A 16710-nucleotide genomic window follows, 5' to 3' on the forward strand; every position below is an offset into this window, starting at 1 on the left:
TTTTAGAATTTGGACCGTAGTTGGCAATGTGAAGATGGCCTCAGAATGGAATTCCATTGGTTCTGTTAGCTCCGTTGGGTGATTTCGGGCTTAGGGGCATGTTCGGATTGTGTTTTGGAGGTTTGTAGCTTATTTAGGGTTGAAATACCGAAAGTTAAATTTTTAAAGCATCCGGTTCGATAGTGAGATTTTGATATCGAGGTCGGAATGGAATTCCGGAAGTTGGAGTAGTTTCGTATGTTGAATGTGACGTGTTTGCAAAATTTCAGGTTATTCGGACGAGGTTTGATAGACATTTTGATCGAAAGCGTAATTTGAGAGCTTTTGGAGTTCTTAGGCTTGAATCCGATGTTAAATTGGTGTTTTGATATTGTTTTGAGCGTTCCAAAGGTTGGAATAAGTTTGAATGATGTTTTAGGATTGGTTGGCATGTTTGGTTGAGGTCTCGGGGGCCTCGGGTGAGTTTCGGGTGCTTAACGGAAGTTGAATTGGACTTAGGATGAAAATGAAGTTGGTTGAACCTGTCATAATCGCACCTACATGTATTGGACCGTAGGTGCGATACCGCAGAAGCGGTAGGAGGACCGCAGGTGCGGTATGAGGCATTTTGGGTTTTGACCGCAGATGCGTCCCAAGAACCGCAGAAGCGGCACCACATCTGCGGAATGGAAGTTGCAGGTGCGGAGATCCCCATTAATGAGAAGTCGCAGGTGCGACTTGGTCTTCACAGAAGCGGGACCGTAGGTGCGGTCCCATAGCCGCGTATGTGGTTTCACTGCTCAGAAAAGGGGCAGAACTAGGGTTTAGTCTCAAAACTTGGATAATTAATTTGGGATCTCGGGATTGGCGATTTTGAGAGAGATTTTCACCTGGGTGTTTTGGGTAAGTAATTCTTACTCGATTTTGATTAATTTCCACGAATCTATGCTTAAATTCATCCTTTGAATTCGAATTTGGGGTGAAAGTTTGGAGAAAAATTGGGAGAAGTTCTTAGGCCTAATTTTGGAGTTTTGATCAAGATTTTGATGTCGGATTAGAGTAATTTCTGTATATATGAACTCGTGAGAGTGTGAGGATTCTGAATTTGTAAATTACCCGATTCCGAAAAGTGGGCCCGGGAGGCTTTTTGGGCAATTTTCCTAATTTTGCGTTTAGCTTCAAATTAATTAGTTGAATTGGTTACTTGAAGTTATATTTACATTATACAATTACTTTGAATAGATTTGGGCCATTCGGAGTCGGATACTCGTGGCAAGAACATGGTATTGAGTTGATTAAGCGGGTTCGAGGTAAGTGGCTTGCCTAACCTTGTGTGAGGATACTCTCCTTAGGATTTGGTACTGTTGATATTTGAAATGCCTTGTACGTGAGGTGACGAGTGTATACTTATGCTAATTGTTAAAAATCCTATTTTCATTAAGTAATTATAATTGTGTTTCCTTTCGTATTTATACTACTTGCAATTTAAGCCTGTTGTTAGCTTAGGAAAACATGTCTAATTGACTTAATTGCTTTACTTGTTCAAACTGCCTTATTTGGATTATGTGCAGCATGATAGGTTAGAAATACCTGTTTTACCTTGGTATTAAATTTGAATTGAATTGAGTATTCTTCCTGTTGCTGCTGTATGTTTAATTTGGGATTACGTGATGGTATCCCGGGAGATCCCCCTGCATGTTTACTTTGGGACTACGGGTTTCTATTCCAGTAGATCCCCCTGCACATTTATATTGGAACTATGGGACTACACCTGGTATATTCCCCCAGTACTGGGTATTTACATTTGGGACTACGGATCGGGATTCTGGTAGATCCCCGCGTACTATGAGTTGGACTACGGGATGGCACCCTGGAGATCCACTGGATATTTACATTTTGGGACTACAGGATGGTATCCTAGGAGATCCCCGGTTGTTATCTCTGCGTTGAGCTGTATTCCTTCTGTGATTATTTTGTCTATGTTATAGTTGTTGTTATTCTTATTATCCTGTGTTACTTCATACTATTAGAATTTAATTATATTATCGTATTCTATACTGTTTTACCTCATTTTTTAGCTATAATTAGTAGGGCCCTAACCTTCCTCGTCACTACTCGATTGAGGTTAGGCTTGTCACTTACTGAGTACCGCTGTGGTGTACTCATGCCCTTTCTGTGCATGTTTTTCATGTGCAGATCCAGGTACTTCGACTCAGCCCTACTACCCTTGAGGCGAGGCAAATCTCCAGAGACTTTGAGGTATATCTGCCGCGTCTGCAGACCGATGAGTCCCTTTCCATTCTCTTTTATAGTATTAGCCCTTTAGTATTTACTTTTGTTTAGACATTCTAGAGTTAGACACTTGTAGTTATTCAACAGCTTGTGATTTCATGAGATTTCGGGTTTTGAAAAGTTATTTAGTTTGAGAGTTATATTGTATATGCCGAGCGACATCTTTAAACCTTCATTATATTTATTCCGCAGTTTTTATTTGTTTTATCTATTGTTTTTTTTTTCCTTTTTCCTCACTTGTTAGGCTTACCTAGTCGTAGAGACTAGGTACCGTCATGATAGTTCACGAAGGGTGAACTGGGGTCGTGACAAATTGGTATCAGAGCTCTAGGTTCATAGGAGTCATGAATCACAAGCCGGTTTATTAGATTCTCGCGGATCGGTACAGAGACATATGTACTTATCTACGAGAGGATATGTAACTGCTAGGAAAATTCCACTTCATTTGATTTCCTTGTCGTGCGTGATTTTTGATATCACAATTCTAAACTTTTGTCTTCTATTCTCTCACAGATGGTGAGGACATGTGCTACCAGAGATGATCAGGCACCCGCGCCCCTACTAGAGCCGTTAGAGGTCGGGGCCGGGGTAGAGGCCGAGGATGCGCACGTGGTACAACCACATCACTCGCGCGAGCTGCCACTGAGGTGCCATCAACAGTTCCAATTGGAGTCCAGGCAACTGATACGCCTACTGCTACTACTACTCCAACTCTCCAGGAGACTCTTGCACAGTTCATGAGCATGTACACCACTCTGGCTTAGGTAGGGTTGCTTCCTCTTGCTGCAGCTACATCTCAGGCTGGGGGAGGAGCACAGACTCCCGCCGCCCGCACTTCTGAGTAGCGAGTGCATGTTGATCAAGTCCCAGAGATTATCCCTGTATAGCCTGCAGTCCCAGATTAGCCCGAGGATAGGGCAACAATTTCCGAGGATGAGCAGCTGAGGCTTGAGAGGTTCAAGAAGTACAAACCTCATGTATTTAGTGGTCTAGCATTAGATGATGCTCTGGGATTTCTAGATGAGTGCTACCGTATCCTCCGTACCATGGGTATATCAGGATCGAGCGAGGTTTCCTTCACTACCTTCCAACTTCGAGGAGCCACCTATGATTGGTGGTGTACTTATGAGTTAGACAGTTCGGATGAGGCAGCTTCCCTGACTTGGACTCAGTTTTCAGATATGTTCCTGAGAGAGTATGTTCCTCAGAGCCTCAGGGACGCATGATGCGCAGAGTTTGAGCATTTGTGATAGGGTACTATGACTGTCTCGGAGTATGTTGTCCATTACACTAGCTTGGCTAGACATGCACCAGCCTTGGTTTCTACTATTCGCGAGAGGGTTCGCCGGTTTATTAAGGGGCTTATTCCCAGCATTAGGTCTATCATGGCTCGTGAGTTGGAGATGAATATTTCTTATCAGTAGGTGGTGAGCATTGCTAGGAGAGTGGGGGGTATTCATGCTAGGGATAGAGAGTAGAGGGAGGCCAAGAGGTCTCGAAAGTCAGGCCATTATTTTAGTGCCCGTACTCCAGCTGCAGGCCGTCATGGTAGGGGTTATATGAGTCGCCCCGTTTATTCAACTCTTCCAGCAACCAGTGATATTCTAGCTCCTCCTAGGCCTCAGGAGCCTTATTATGCACCTCTAGTATCTAGCACGCCTCCTAGGCGGGGTGCTTTCAGTGGTCAGCCCAGCAGACTTGGCCTGAGCCAGTCACAACCGCCATGTCCTCCCAGATCTTGTTTTGAGTGTGGTGACACACGCCATATAGTGAGGGATTGCCCCAGACTTAGGAAGGGTGCACCTCCATAGACTTCTCAACCACAACGTGCCCCATAGAGTTCTCAGGCTATGGTTACAACTCCAGTTTCTACCCACCTGCTCAGCCAGCTAGAGGTGGAGGTCGGGGAGGTAGAGGTCACCCTAGAGGGGGAGGCCAGGCCAGATATTATGCCGCCTGTATCGAGGCTATCACCTCCTATTATGTCATACAGGTATTGTCCTGGTTTGTCATAGAGATGCATTGGTTTTATTCGATCCAAGCTCCACTTATTCTTATGTGTCTTCTTATTTTGCCCCTATTTGGGTGTATCTTGGGATTCTTTGAGTTCCCCTATTTATGTTTCTACTCCTATGGGAGATTCTTTTGTTGTGGACCACGTTTATCGATCGTGTGTGGTTGCTCTTAGTGGTTTTGAGACTAGAGCCGATTTATTATTGCTCATCATGGTAGATTTTGATGTTATCTTGGGCATGGACTGGTTGTCGCCCCATTATGCTATTCTTGATTGTCACGCCAAAACCGTGATGTTGGCTATGCCAGGTGTACTGCGAGTAGAGTGGAGGGGTACCTTAGATCATACTTCCAATAGAGTTATTTCATTCCTTAAGGCTCAGCATATGGTTGAGAAGGGGTGTGACACATATCTAGATTATGTGAGAGATGTCAGTATTGATACCCCTACAGTTGATTCAGTCCCAGTAGTACGGGATTATTCTGATGTGTTTCCAGCTAACCTTCCGGGCATGCCACCCGATAGAGATATTAATTTTGGCATTGATCTGTTGCCGGGCACTCAGCCCATTTCTATTCCTCCGTATCGTATGGCCCCTCCTGAATTGAAGGAGTTGAAGGATCAGTTACAAGAATTGCTTGATACGGTTTTTATTCGGCCCAGTGTATCACCTTAGGGTGCTCCTGTCTTGTTTGTAAAGAAAAAAGATGGTTCTATGCATATGTGCATTGATTATAGCCAGTTGAATAAAGTTATAGTGAAGAACCGTTATCATTTGCCCCATATTGATGATTTGTTTGACCAACTACAGGGTGCACGAGTGTTTTCTAAGATTGACTTGCGTTCAGGTTACCATCAATTGAAGATTCGGGAGCCAGATATCCCGAAGACTGCTTTCAAGACTCGGTATGCTTATTACGAGTTCCTTGTTATGTCATTTGGGCTGACCAATGCCCCAGCAGCCTTCATGCATTTGATGCACAGTGTGTTCCGGCCATATCTTGACTCGTTTGTCATTGTCTTTATTGATATTTTGGTAGACTCTCAGAGTCGGGAAGACCATGAGCAGCACCTGAGGACAATGCTTCAGACTTTGAGGGAAAAGAAGTTATATGCAAAGTTCTCAAAATATGAGTTTTGGTTGGATTCCGTGGCATTGTTAGGCCACATGGTATCGAGTGAGGGTATTCAGGTGGATCCGAAGAAAGTGGAAGCAGTGCAGAGTTGGCCCAGACCATCCTCAACTATAGAGATCCGTAGTTTTCTTGGCTTGGCGGGCTATTACGGTCGATTTGTTGAGGGATTTTCATCTATTGCTACCCCAGAAGGGTGTTCCGTTCCAGTGGACGGAAGAGTGTGAGGCGAGCTTTCAGAAGCTCAAGACAGCTTTGACTACAACCCAATTTTGATATTGCCTACATGTTCGGGGTCTTATACTGTCTATTGTGATGCCTCGAGGATTGGACTTGGAGCAGTATTGATGCAGGACGATAGGGTGATTGCCTACCCGTCTAGACAGTTGAAGGTACATGAGAAGAATTATCATGTCCATGATCTCGAGTCAGCTGCTATTATTCACGCCTTAAAGATCTGGAGTCATTATTTGTACGGTGTGCCTTGTGAGATTTATACTTCTCACTAGAGTTTGCAACATCTGTTCAAGCAGAAGGATCTTAATTTGCGTCAGAGGAGGTGGTTAGAGCTGCTGAAGGACTATGAAATCACTATTTTATATCACCTGAGCAAGGCCAATGTGGTGGTCGATGATTTGAGTCGCCGGGCAGAGAGTTTGGGGAGTTTGGCTTATTTACCTACAACGGAGAGGCCTATGGAGATGGATGTTCAGGCCTTAGCCAGCCAATTTGTGAGATTGGATTTTTTGGAGCCCAGTCGGGTTCTAGCTTGTGTGGTCTCTCGGTTTTCCTTATTTGATCGTATTAGAGAGCGTCAGTTTGATGACCCTCATTTGCTTGTCCTCAAGGACAAGGTTCTGGATGGCGATGCTAGAGATATGACTATTGGTGATGACGGGATATTGAGGATACAGGGTCAGGTATGTGTACCCAATGCTGATGGGCTTCGGGAGTTGATTCTAGAAGAGGCCCATAGTTCGCGGTATTCCATTCATCTGGGTGTCGCGAAGATGTACCAGGATTTGAGGCAGCACTATTGGTGGAGGCGGATGAAGAAAAATATAGTTGGGTTTGTAGCTCGGTGCCTCAATTGTCAGTAGGTAAAGCACGAGCACTAGAGACCGGGTGTGTGTGATTGAGTTTGGAGGGTCTTGGGATCAGTTCTTGCCATTGGCAGAGTTTGCCTACAACAACAACTATCAGTCCAGCATTCAGATGGCACCGTACGAGGATTTATATGGTAGGCGGTGTAGATCCTCGGTAGGTTGGTTTGAGCTAGGTGAGGCTAGATTATTAGGCACAGACTTGGTTCAGGATGCTTTGGAGAAGGTTAAGGCGATTCAGGATAGACTTCGTACAGCCCAGTCCAGATAGAAGAGTTACGCAGACCGGAAGGTTCGTGATATTTCCTATATGGTTGGATAGCGGGTTCTACTTCGGGTTTCGCCTATGAAGGGTGTTATGAGATTTGGGAAGAAAGGGAAGTTGAGTCCAAGGTTTCTTGGTCCTTTTGAGATATTGCGGCGTGTTGGGAAGGTTGCTTATGAGCTTGCCTTACCTTCCATCTTGGCAGGATTTCATCTGGTGCTTCATGTTTCGATGCTCTAGAAGTATCACGGTGATCCGCCGCACGTGTTGGATTTCAGTCCAGTCTAGTTGGACAAGGATCTATCTTATGTTGAGGAGCCGGTGGCGATATTGGACAGGAAGGTTCGGAAGCTGAGGTCAAAGAATATTGCATTAGTGAAGGTTCAGTGGTAGGGTCAACCGGTCGAGGAGGCGACCTGGGAGACCGAGCACGATATGCGTAGCCGTTACCCTCATCTTTTCACTACTTCAGGTATGTCTCTATGCTCGTTCAAGGACGAACAAATCAAGTGTAGGAGGATGTAATGACTCGGCTGGTCATTTTAAGAATTAATGCCCTGATCCCCTATTAACTGCATTCCCCGTGTTTGTTTCTGCTATTGCGAGTTGCTGGGAGGATTTATTTGGAGTTTCGGAGAGTTTTGGGACACTTAGTCCCTAAATGAGAGTTTAAATTTTAGAATTTGAACCGTAGTCAGAACAGTGTGAAGACGGCCTCGGAATGGAATTTTGCTAGTTCTTTAGTTCCGTTGGGTGATTTCAGGCTTAGGGGCGTGTTTGGATTGTGTTTTGGAGGCCTGTAGCTTGTTTAAGCTTGAAATGCCAAAAGTTAAATTTTTGAAGTTTCCGGTTCGATAGTGAGATTTTGATATCGGGGTCGGAATGGAATTCCGGAAGTTGGAGTAGCTCCGTAGTATTGAATGTGATGTGCTTGTAAAATTTCAGGTCATTCGAATGAGGTTTGATAGACTTTTTGATTGAAAGCGTAATTTGAGAGTTTTTGGAGTTCTTAGGCTTGAATCTGATGTTAAATTGGTGTTTTGATATTATTTTGAGTGTTCCGAAGGTTGGAACAAGTTTGAATGATGTTTTAGGATTGATTGGCAGGTTTGGTTAAGGTCCCGGGGGCCTCGGGTGAGTTTCGGGAGCTTAACAGAAATTGAATTGGACTTAGGATGAAAATGAAGTTAGCTGAACCTGTCATAATCGCACCTGCGTGTATTGGACCGCAGGTGCGGCACCGCAGAAGCGGTAGGAGGACCACAGGTGCGGTATGAGGCATTTTGGTTTTGACCGCAGATGCGGCCCATGCACTGTAGAAGTGGCACCGCATCTGCGGAATGGAAGTCGCAGGTGCGGAGATCCCCGTTTAATGAAAAGTCATAGGTGCGACTTGGTCTTTGTAGAAGCGGGACCACAGGTGCGGTCCCATAGTCGCAGATGCGATTTCACTGTTCAGAAAAGGGACAGAACGAGGGTTTAGTCTCAAAACTTGGAAAATTGATTTGGGAGCTCGGCATTGACGATTTTGAGAGAGATTTTCACCTGGGTGTTTTGGGTAAGTATTTCTTACTCGATTCTGATTAATTTCCACAAATCTATGCTTAAATTCATCCTTTGAATTCGAATTTGGGGTGAAAGTTTGGAGAAATATTGGGAGAAGTTCTTAGGCCTAATTTTGGAGTTTTGATCAAGATTTTAATGTCGGATTGGAGTAATTTCTATAAATATGAAATCGTAAGAGTGTGAGGATTCCGAATTTGTAAATTCTACCCGATTCCAAGATGTGGGCCCAGGAGGCTTTTTGGGCAATTTTCCTAATTTCGCGTATTAGCTTCGAATTAATTAGTTGAATTAGTTACTTGAAGTTATATTTACATTATGCAATTACTTTGAATAGATTTGGGCCATTCGGAGTCGGATACTCGCGGGAAGAACGTGATATTGAGTTGATTGACCGGGTTCGAGGTAAGTGGCTTGCCTAACCTTGTATGGGGGAACTCCCCTTAGGATTTGGTATTATTGATATTTGAAATGCCTTATAGGTGAGGTGACGAGTGCGTACTTGTGCTAATTGTTGAAAATCCTATTTTCATTAAGTAACTATAATTGTGTTTCCTTTCTTGTTTATACTACTTCCAATTTAAGCCTGTTGTTAGCTTAGGGGAGCATGTCTATTTGCCTTAATTGCTTTACTTGCTCAAACTGCCTTATTTGGATCATGTGCAACATGCTAGGTTAGAAATACATGTTCTACCTTGGCATGAAATTTGAATTGAATTGAGTATTCTTCATGTTGCTGCTGTGTGTTTACTTTGGGACTACGGGACGGTATCCTGGGAGATCCCCCCTGCATGTTTACTTTGGGACTACGGATTTGTATTCCGGTAGATCCCTCTGCTCATTTATATTGGAACTACGGGACTGCACCTGGTAGATTTCCTAGTATTGGGTATTTACATTTGGGACTACGGATCGGGATTCCGGTAGATCCTCGTGCACTATGAGTTGGACTACGGGATGACACTCGGGAGATCCACTGGATATTTACATTTGGGGACTAAAGGACAGTATCCTAGGAGATCCCCGGTTGTAATCTTTGTGTTGAGCTGTATTCCTTCTGTGATTATTTTGCCTCTGTTATAGTTGTTGTTATTCTTATTATCCTGTGTTACTTCATACTGTTAGCATTTAATTATATTGTCATATTCTATACTGTTTTACCTCGTTTTTCAGCTATAATTAGTAGGATACTGACATTCCTCGTCACTACTCGATCGAGGTTAGGCTTGGCACTTACTGAGTACCGTTGTGGTGTACTCATGCCCCTTCTGCACATGTTTTTCATATGCAGATCCAGGTACTTCGACTCAGCCCTGCTACCCTTGAGGCGAGGCGATTCTCCAGAGACTTCGAGGTATATCTGCCGCATCCGCAGACCGAGGAGTCCCTTTCCATTCTCTCTTATAGTATTAGCCCTTATGTATTTGCTTTTTTTAGACATTCTGGAGTTAGACACTTGTAGTTATTCAACAGCTTGTGATTTCATGAGATTCCAGGTTTTGGAGAAGTTGTTCAGTTTGAGAGCTATATTGTATATGCCGAGCGGCATCTTTAAACCTTCACTATGTTTATTCCGCAATTTTTATTTATTTTATCTATTGTTTTTTCCCTTTTCCCGCACTTGTTAGGCTTACCTAATCGTAGAGACTAGGTGCCATCACGATAGTTTACGGAGGGCGAACTGGGATCGTGACACCTTTTTCCTCTTTACCAATCTCCTTCATCCTCCTAGTGAAGAGATCCTGAAATATGCAAAAAATTGGAAAGAATGCAGCATAACAGTTCAAAGCTTTTGTCAATTGAGACACAGACAAAAGATTAAACTTGAAAGCTAGTACACACAAGACATTATTAATAGTATCACTTCCATCTAATTGACAACTACCAATATGTGACACCTTAGTAGACTCTCCAATAGGCAACTGTACATTTCCTGCATTACCTACTAACGATTTATCATGTAAAAGTTGTTCATTACCAGCCATATGGTTTGTAGCTCCAATGTCTACTATCTATTTCTCATCAGTGTTTGGTTCATAAGAAACATTACCTGCCACGTGTGCACTGGCAGATTACTCAAAGATTGATGCTTTATTTATTAGGCTTAAAATCTGACTATATTGCTCAGGAGTAAACATTTGCATAGACCCTAAGGTTTATTGCCCTTGGTGATTGTGTTGTTCAGGAGTGAAACCCTGTACAGGTGCCAAATGGTGCTCTTGTGTCATCATTACTGATGAAGGTAAGATTAGTTGATTTTTTGAACTTCCAACTATATTTGCTTTTTCCTGAGGCTTAAAATCTATAGGATACCCTATCAGTTTATAGCAATTAGCCCTCAAATGTCCCTTTCTTATTGTAGTAATCACATTTCATCAACTTATAACATTCTTCTTAGCATGTCCTTTCAAATGGCAGAAGTCACATTCAACATTGAAATTTCTCCTTTGTTTTTAACCAAATTTAGAACTGAATAGGGCTATAGGATCAATGGACTCAGCACTATAACTACCACATGCTACTAATTTTTGACTTTTATCCTGAAAGATCATAGCATAAGCTTGATTAACCGTAGGGATTTTGGATTTCATTATAATTTAGCTATGAGCTTGACTATAGCCATCATTTAATCCCATTAAGAATTTCCATAAACGTTGATAATTCTGTCGTTTAATGAACTTTTTTGACTTATCACAACAAACAGGAGGAGGCATAATCGAGTCATATTCATCCTACAAATCCTTCAATTTTGAGTAGTAAACTGAAACAGAGGATGTACCTTGTGTTAATATAAAAATCTCCCTGTGTAGGTAATACATTCGTGATGCATTAACCTTATCAAAGCGTTTCCTAAGATCCAACCAAATTGCATGTGCACTTGACCGGAACAGTACTCCACTCAGCAAATCACAACTCACATCGTGCATTATCCACGATTTCACAATAGCGTTGCAGCGATCCCACATATTTACATAATTGTCTCCATAGGTGTCATGCATTATTGAACCATCTATAAACCCTAGATTGTTCCGTGTTAGCAACAAAACTTCCATAGCTTGGCTCCAGATCGTGTAGTTTTCCATTTCTTATAGCTAAAAACCAAGTGACAACGCTCTTGGTATGTCCGATGGATGTAAATATAACGGATGATTGTGATCTATCACAATTGTCGATTGATATGTGACTTCCTCTGTTTGATTTGTAACTTCATCTCCGGCCATGACTATTTAGGGTTCCGGTGAGCAATTAATAATTCCGGCTGAAAATTTTGAGAAATGAACAACGAATTTCTCGTTACAATTCTCAGTGAAAACCTCTAGATTCAATCGTCTACAAGCTGTGATACCATATCAATTTTGTGGATCTGAGTAAAGAGAAATTCCTCTTACAAAGAGAGAAAACATATCAGAGAGAGAGAGAGAGAGAGAAGCGAGAGATGGGAGAGTGAATCTCATTTTATGAATACTAAAAATGACAAGTACTGTACAATCTACAGTTATAACTAACATAACCGACTAATCCCTCATTAACAACTAACTATAGTCAACTACTAATATTAACAACTAACTATAGTTATAAGATGACCTATCTATTGTTAAGTTAACCTATACAATGTCAACCTGGAACATGACTATTACATAGCTCATTATTTCCAACAATACTTTTCAAGCTCAATCAGATTTCTTACGGATGCAAACAAACATTTTGTTATTCCACACGAAAGAAGAAAAAAACGTCAGCAGATACTTTTAGCGAGTCACAGCCTATTGGAAGAAAAATGAAGTACCTCAACCTAAATTGAATATAATTTATCTCTATGACCGATTCATACAAGTAACAATGTCAACAAAATCATAGAGTTAATTAACTGTGCAAATTCCCTACTCAGGGAAGGTCGTGAGTAAAGCAATTACTAATCCAAACAGGAGAACACCAGAGAAAATAGAGAAAGAAGCAGGGCAAGTGGAGGAGGTGGCAAAAGAACAAGCTATTACACAAAATGTTAACCTTATTTATAATGTATTCAAGGTCTTATGACTCCATTCTTTAAAGATCATAGAGATATTTTTAGCTCTTACTATTTATTGGTCAGAGGACACTTTTACTGTTGCATTTGACGACTAGAAATGTTCTTCAAAGCAAACGAACTGTAAAATAGTAAAAAGGTGGAGCTCAAAGGGATTCAAAGTCATACTAGCGGACCTGAGATGAGAATTTTGACTTAAAAGGCTTTGGTTCAATGTTAAAAACCCCATGTCCTGTAGCTCTATAGATCTCATACAACAATTTCAAATCAGCATCATATAGAAAGAGTTTCATCCCTTTATGAACTTTTTCTACCATTTCTCTCTTGTTTGCCGGCTGTCCCAGAACCTTGTATATAACAGTCCTTCTTTGTCTTAGAGTTGCACATGAAAATCATACCCACGCTATAAACGTGCTCAGCGGACTCCTTCTTCTTCTTCTTTTTCTTCTTCTTATGTGACAGCTCAGGACTATCTTTGCCTTCAGTAGAAACTTTTTCAAGGCTCATCTTAGCTTCATCTCCAGAGGCAACCTTCTTTGAGCATCTTTCATCGTTACCTGTGGAGACTGAATTTCCCCTTTCTGTTCCCTTAGAATCCTGCTCATTGTCATCCAAGCTTCCATTGTCCTCCTTACCCTTGCCTTCTGAGGCTACTTTCTTCATGACCTACTTATTTTTACTATTATCTCCATAGCTTTTATTTGACTTTCTCTTCCTTTTATTCACTTTCTTAGTTTTTTCGGTTTGTTTGATTTGCAATTTCTCTCTGTTTTTCCTTTAAATTCATGTTTACCCGTGTCTCTTTTGTATCTTTATCTACACTCGCAACATCTCCCTTATTTTTCTCTACCATAATTTGTCCATTTTATTGGTTAATATCTTCATCGTTATTAATGGCATATTCTTCTATTGTATTACCTTTGTTATCTTTATCTACACCTGCAATACCTTCCTCATTTATTTTCTATATTTCTTACATTTTCTTGGTTATTATCTTCACTGCTATCAATTCCACTCTCTTCATCTTCTTCTCTCACCACTGCATCTATTCGATCATATCCATTTTTCTTTAACAAACACTCTCCATTCAACATTTCAGCTCCTCCCTCATTTTTCTCTTTTGTATTTTTTCCATTTTGTAGGAGATTATCTTCACTATTATCAGTGGAATCTTCCTCGTTCCTTTCCTCACCATAATTTTCTCCCCTTCTCCCAGCACACCATCTGTTTGATTACTTTCGACTTCATTTAAAGAATACTCCTCATTCTGCACTTCAACTTTAGTTATACTCTTTTCTTCCTATACGGTAGTTCCATCATCGTAATAAACTTTCACATATTGCTCACTTATTGCTAATGCCACATAAGCCTCCTCTGAACCTTTAGTTACAGAGATAACTTTAGTTGCTTCTAGATTGTTCATCATCTTATTCGTCTCATTTATTTTCAAAAAAGCAGTGTCATCATTGTCCAAAACTGATTTATCAGTTGAAGCCTTGGCCTCGCCTCTGCAATCAGACGAACCATCACCTACGTCTACAACATGACAATAGGCTAGATTTATATAATTTGGCGATTATTTATGCCCCGGCTTAATTATGTCTCAATGTTATAATATAGTTAAATGATGAAAAATGAGCTCTAATTGTGAATTTCACACGTTGCAGGAGTGAGGAGCTTGTATAAGGCCTTAAAGTTGTGATTGGAGCTACATTGAAGCAAGAAAAACCCCTAGGAGTTGGGTACGCGAGAAGACGAGAAAAAGAATAGTTGAAATGAAGGCATGAACTAGAGTGGCCATTAGCGCGACCGCGCTAGTCCAGATGGTCAAGGCAGAATGGTAAGGCATATGCGCGGCTATTAGCTTGGCCGCGCTAGCCCAGTTCCGGAATATTAAGTTTCAGGGGTAAACTTGAAAATCTGGGGGAAAAATTCACTTAACCTATAGAAGGTTAAGCTCGACCAAGGAGGATATATGCAACTTTTCATAGCTTAGTGCAAGAAAAAGGAGAGGCAAGAGGCAAGGAGGAGAATTCAACATCAAGTTCTTCCTTTCTTCCTTTTGTTTTATGATTTGTGATGAATTTGATTATTGTTGTGATGAACACTAGTATGAGTAGCTAAATATTTAGTCTAAGGTTTGGTGGAACCTATTGAAGGATGAACTTCTTGATTATATTAATATAGTTTGCCATTTTAATCTCTATTTGTTCAACTACGTACTTGTTGTAGTTAATTGACTGGATCCTCAATTGGTTGTGCCTATTTAGTGTGCATAACTCGGTAGAGAGTGCATATTTAGGTAATTGTTGAACAACACCACTCCCAAAATATATGAGGGATCAATAATTGCGAGTTTAAAGGCGGGATTAGGGATAACGAAGCCTTGGGTGCATTCTAAAGTGAGCGGTAATAAACAAAGCCAGCTAGCGTAACTCGGGAGAGTGCGTCTAGTAGATTATCGTGATTACTCGGGAGAGATTTACGGTAGTAAGAGTGCTCATGATTGATAGAGATGATTTGGTGATTCTATGTGAAGCATAACCGGAAGGGAGACCATCAATAGGGGAAATCATAGCCTTAGAACCTTCTCTTAATTGTTTACAACTCAATTATAGTTAGTTTTCAGTTGCTTATTTACATTCATTCGTAGTTAGTAGAAATACCCTCAATTGTTATTTACAACGTTTGAGAAGTTGATTCTGTGGAATTTAGTAAGTCTACCGAAAAGTAATTGATAGGTTAATTCCTTGTGGGTTCGACTCTGGGCTAAATACTCAGATTATATTTGCAACATCTATGTGTCCTTTATATAAGGCATAGTTGGGTGTGATCACAACACAAGACAGTAAATTCTACACAAAGAGTGAACAACTGTGAGATTGTCATAATGTTAGCTATATCTTTCCACGAGTCACCCACACACACACAATGCATCCTCTCTCTCTCTCACGCACACATAATATCCATCCATCCATACATACATACATACATTTTTGCATGCATACATATACATATACATACATACATATATACATATATACATACACACATACATGGCCGCCAAATACATAGACAACCCCTTAAACTTGTCATGAAATTTCATTTAGACACTTTAACTAAGGGGTTGACCTATTGAACACATGATGTTACTTAAAATGTGTCAATTGAACACATGTTGCTTATGTGGCACCATGCGTGTTTCACACAATATTTGAGAGCGTGAAATAGTTTTATGTTAGGCAGTCATTGGCCAAAAAATAAGTGTTGACAGAGAAAAATTTGCTCTTTCACTTTCTTCTCTCTAAACGGCGTCCTACCTCAGCTATTCTTGGCCATTTTACCTTTTACTTTTCTTCTCTCTTGCATTTCTCGCTAGATCTGTTCCTCATTTCTTTTTGAGAAATAGAGTTCCATAGCATGTACTTTCTAAAAAAGTCAGCATTATCCTTTTTCTTTTCTGGAAGATGTTGTTGAATCCTTCTCCGCTCGTGATCTTTAGTCTCCGATTGTCGGACCCGCCGGAGCTCCTCAATGTATATGTTCGTAAACTAGCTAATAAAGAGATTAAAATATATACTTTCCAAGATTCATCACTTCAATAATAGATATTTGGGATTGTGAAATGGTAATATTACTGTAACAGAAAGGAAGAAGGATTCTCCTAGTTTTTTCGAGTATTTTTTGTTAAAAAAAGAGAGACATCTGCAAGATAGAAGTCATGAACTTTAGCTGTAGTGGAGTTGTTTTATACAGATTAGATTTGTAATGGTGGTCTATCAGAACTTCTTTTTTGACGTTTCTGAGAACTCGAAGACACTTCGTTTTCCATTCCTATGTTTTTCCAATGGGTGTTGTATGCCTGCTTCATATTGTGCTACTATAATCAGAGGGAAGAGGAGAAATAATAATGAAATTTAATGGTGGTCAAATGGAGAAGAAATGATGGATGGTGGTGGTGAAATAAAGAAGACACATGGGAGGGGAGTAAAAATGGAATAAGAAATAGGGGAGAAAGAAGAAGGTGAGTGTCTTATGCTACTCTTGGGGTGCTTCAATGGTGGAAAGATATGGAAGGTATATATGGATGAGCGACGGTAGTGTAAAATTCTTTCAAAGACTCTTTATTCTCTATTCTTTTTCTTTTAATTCTGGCTTTTTCTATAATGACATGTATGGCTTTAATTGACACACATTGATTGAAGTTGAAGTGTCTAATAGGAAAAGGTCTTAGTTAAAGTGTCCAAATGAAATTTGGTGACAAGTTTAAGGGCTTGTTTATGTATTTGGCCTACCTACCTACCTACATACATACACACATACACACATACACA

This window comes from Nicotiana tabacum, chromosome 8, assembly GCF_000715075.1.
Source record: "Nicotiana tabacum cultivar K326 chromosome 8, ASM71507v2, whole genome shotgun sequence".
NCBI lineage: Eukaryota > Viridiplantae > Streptophyta > Magnoliopsida > Solanales > Solanaceae > Nicotiana > Nicotiana tabacum.